At 39.8% G+C, this 4,491-nt stretch overlaps 1 non-coding gene across 1 annotated transcript; it reads left to right on the top strand.

Moving 5' to 3' along the window:
• The first annotated feature begins 351 nt into the window (after positions 1–351).
• On the top strand, positions 352–458 carry LOC145123117 (small nucleolar RNA R71). The gene has a single exon (XR_013714995.1). It is a non-coding gene; the product is annotated as a small nucleolar RNA R71 (small nucleolar RNA).
• The last annotated feature ends 4,033 nt before the right edge of the window (positions 459–4,491 follow it).

Raw genomic sequence — 4,491 nt, 5'->3', positions numbered from 1 at the left:
TTCCGATTCCCGTTCTCGTCAAGATCACAATCTTTAGTTAGGTGGGCCCCCCTACAATTCTCACATCCCACTCTTATGGCGTGGATGGATTGGTCCATCTTTGTCATTCTTCGATCCATGCTTTCCAACTTTGCCATCATTGCTGCCATGTCATCCGTGATGGAATTTACCGCCCCTCGAGTCATGTCATTCCTTGGGTTGTGATATTCTCTAGAGTGCTTAGAGAATTCTTCAATTAAAGCCTTTATCACCGGGGGTACTTTCTTTGTGAGTGGTCCTTGCGAATCAAGGAGTTGCCTAGTTGTCACATTTACTCCATCATAGCAAATGGAGACTTCTTGTTGGCTGTTTATATCGTGATGTGGGTAATTCCTTAGTAAGCCTTTATACCTTTCCCATGCCTCATATAGTGACTCTCCAGCTTTTTGTTCAAAATTAGCTATGGCTTTCTTCAACTTGGCTATTTTTGAAGGCGGGCAAAACTGGTCTATGAATTCTTCTTTCATTTTAGCCCATGTAGTGATGGATCCTGGGGGAAGTGATTTCAGCCAATCCTTTGCAGCTCCCTTGAATGTAACAGGTAGCATACGAAGCAAGACAGTGTCGTGAGCCACATTAGGGACATTGAAGTAGTCGGCTATGTCATTGACTTCGTCAAGATGCTTGTATGCGTCTTCGTGATCCTTCCCGTAGAATGGAATCTCCTTATGTTGAGCAAGTATGTGGCCTTTAAGTTCAAAGGTGGCAGTTGCGGGAATCGCGGGTTGCACGAGTCACGGGCCGGTGTCGTCACGCATCCTTTTCTTCCATTCACCCATGGGAACTTCATCGATGTTCGCCATGGTGTTTTCTAGTTCGCCTTCTATGTCACTTCCTCCTTCGGATTCACTTTCTTCTTTTTCGGATTCGTAAACAATATCGTCCTTATTCGGGTCCCCATCCGCCTCTGAAAATATGTTGGATTCTCCTACTTTCTTGCTCTTTTTCTTACTAAAAACAGCTTTTAGATTCTTCAACGGTGAATTCGTCGATGTTGCGGTTTCTCCTACGTTCTTGCCTTTGTTTTTCCTCAAGGTTGCTTCCGGGTCTTCAAGCGGTGGGATCAAAGGTGTACCTCCTCCCCTGGTCATAAACGAACTGTAAACAAAACAGAAAACACGCGTAAAAAGAACAAAAATAAAATAAAAATGAAACTGAGTTTCAGCGATGGACTCGTCGAGTAACTTCGAGTGCACTCGGCGAGTTTAAAGCTAAAACTGAAAAAAATCAAATAAAAATTCTAACAAATCAGAGAAAATTAAATCTAAACCTAATACCTAGACTACTAAAGCAGCAACTTTGTGCAAGATTAATCTTACACAAATGATCAATAATACTAGAAATTAGAATAAATTTTTGAACTGTTCCCCTGCAACGGCGCCAAAAACTTGATGTGTGTGAAACTAACTAGTTTTATCCTACTTTTTGCTTACGAATTAGACACACAAAGGCAGTGGACCTATCAATTGTGGTATAGTTAAATAAGTAGGGTATCGAACTCAGGGAACGGAAATTAAACTAATTACTAATATTATCTAAAACAAATAATAAAATAGGAGGGGTTTTCTCTAGTTTTGCAAGACTAGAAACTTAACTAAAACTTAACTAATCAACTAATGGCTGAAAACACGTAAAAACCAACTAAATTCAATGATTAAAAGGGTTTCTGTTTAGGTTCAACTCATTTACTCCTATGGTTGATTTTTATGATAATATAATGGATTAATTGTTATTTGGCTACCGAGTGAGGTGATTAGATTTACATTCGTTATTACCAGTCCTTAGAAAATAGATTAAATTTAAGCAGTGATCAAGTGGTTAAACTAATAAATTCCCTAGTTTAATTATTCGGGTTAAATAAGACTTGTAATTAGCTAATTAAATTGGTGATTCAATTAACCTCTTGTTGATGGTGTATCACACAAGCTCACACATTAACTTACCCATTCTCTAATTAATCCTAGTTTCATATTCACTAATCCTAGGCATATAGCAATGTGTTCACATAAATCATATGAGATAAGCAATTAAGAGATGTTCATGCAGCTTAATTACTTAGCAATTAACAGAAAATAGTTATGGTTAATGCATAAGGGTCTTTAACAAGCTTAAATTAACAAGATTCACCAATAACAATTAATCAAAATAGTAAATTAATCCATAGGAGAAAACTTGTCTACCCTAAACAGAAACCAACGAAATTAGTTCATAATTGCAGTAGATAACAAACTAAAAACTTTTCAAACAAGCTAGACATAGTTCTATTGAAAGGTGAAGTGGAAATTTAAACCTAAGTTGCCTTAGTCTTCTTAGAATTGAGGATTAGGGTTCTTCTCACGTTCTTCAGATCTCCAACACTCTCCTTAGTCGCCAAGTAAGCTTCCCAAAAGCCAGAGAGAGAATCAATTCGGGTTTGTGGCTTCTATTTATAGATTTCGCTAAACAGGGGCTACTCGTCGAGTAGACAACTAACTTGTCGAGTCCCCTTGAGGAATCCGTATACAGCAAGGACTTTACGTGTTGCTTCGAGGATCTTCGTATGTACTCGTCGAGTAGACGTCCCTACTCACCGAGTAGCTTCAGGATTTAGCATTTTTCTTCTTTCTTCAGTTCCCGAGCTTTCGATCGTACCTCCTGCTTCCTTTTACCTCTGAGCTTTTCTTTTGAGCTGAAAATACAATTTGAACACTATTAAGTACCTTTTGTCCATAATATGTAAATAATTAGCTAATAAATAATGAAAATATTTACTAAATGTATAGCTAAATATGCACATATCAAGAAGTTCAGGGGTGCATCATCCTCAAATTCAAGTTGTTCAGGGGGAGCAACACAACCCCATTCTCGACATCAGATCATCTGTCGCTCAAGAACTTCTTAGATTGCATATCTAGACAAAGGGTCATCCTTCGAATCAAGTAATTGGAAATCTCAATGTTGGAGTTCAAACTCTCTCTACTACTAACATTCAAAATGAGTGTCACTTCTCGAAATTCATATCAATGGTTGAACCTAAATCCATCAAAGAAGCCTTAGAACATTCTGATTTAAATATGGCCATGCAAGAAGAGCTAGAAAATTTTGATAGAAATCAAGTATAGACTCGTGTGCCTCCTCCTCAGGATCACCCTATTGTTGGTACAAGATGGGTCTTCCAAACAAACTCGATGACGCTAGAGTTATAATAAAAAACAAAGCAATATTGGTAGCTAAAGGATTTACTCAGATCGAAGGACTTGACTACCACGAGACCTTTGCTCTCGTTGCCCATCTTGAAGTTATCCAAATATTTCTTGCTTATGCTGCTCATAAAGGCTTTAAAGTTTACCAAATGGACATCAAGAGTGCTTTAATCAATGGTGAACTTGACAGTGAAGTATATCTTCAACATCCTTCTGGGTTTGTGAATCTTTCGTATCCAAACTAGTGCTACAAACTTCAAAAAGGTTTTTATGGCCTCAAGCAAGCTCCTCGCTGTAACACCATGTTTATTTATTAAATAAATAAACAAATTAATGAATAAATAATATCCCTAAAATAAATAATTATATATCAAATGATAGTATCGTAGAGCTAATTGTCACACTTTAAGAGATTGGGGGTTAAAAGTGTAAAATCTGGACTTATATTTGTAAGTATTAATGAAGGCAGGGGCTAAATGGTAAATTTCGGAATCCATTTGTAAAGAATTTTGAAGGTTGGGGTTAAAAGGTTAACATATGGATTTTATTTGAGAATAAATTGTAAATGAGGGGCTGAATGGTAACTGTGTGACTAAATATGAAAGAAATTATGTGAGCAGGGGTGATAAGTGTAAATTGTGGACTTTCTGTGAAAGGAATCATATGGGGAGGGACCATTTATGACATTATGGGGTGAAGTTTGAGTGGGTGTCGGGTATATAGCTCTCGGTAAACCCTAACCCTAGCATGAGAGCACAGCCGCCACTTTTCCCCCACCCTTATTCCACCCTCGTCGGCGCCACAACCGCTCCACCTTCTGATCAGTCCGCATCCACCAAGCGGCACCCGACTTCATTCCGTTTCGACCCCTGGAAGCTCCCTTCAATCGTGGTCGTTAGCCGACGGTCGTGCCACCGCAACGCTGTTACTGCTCCATCGCCGGTGACGATGAAGACCACCAACGAGCGTCCATTTCACTGTTGCTACGGCTGTCGTTTGCAACCACCTCACTCCTTTTCCGTCTTCTTCTGATGCATCACCTCGTGAAGACGAAGCTATCGGCTGCCGCCACATGATTCCGACTGTGGCTGCGTTGGTGCGTGTCTCCGTGGGTTTCATGTCGGAGTGTTCGTCCCAGTTGCATTTCGGAGCTATGTGTATGCTCCTTGTTGGCCGGAAGATGTGGAAACCACCATGGCAGCCCGCCATGTGGGCCATTACCGTGCAGCCGCCATTCCTTCCACTTTCCGACGTCGCTGCCATCATGGAA

The sequence above is a fragment of the Lactuca virosa genome, chromosome 6, assembly GCF_052849685.1.
Source record: "Lactuca virosa cultivar CGN04683 chromosome 6, Lactuca_virosa_CGN04683_v6, whole genome shotgun sequence".
In the NCBI taxonomy this organism is placed as follows: domain Eukaryota; kingdom Viridiplantae; phylum Streptophyta; class Magnoliopsida; order Asterales; family Asteraceae; genus Lactuca; species Lactuca virosa.
Note: the sequence above shows the minus strand (reverse complement) of the source record. Positions and strands in the feature narration are given on the sequence as shown.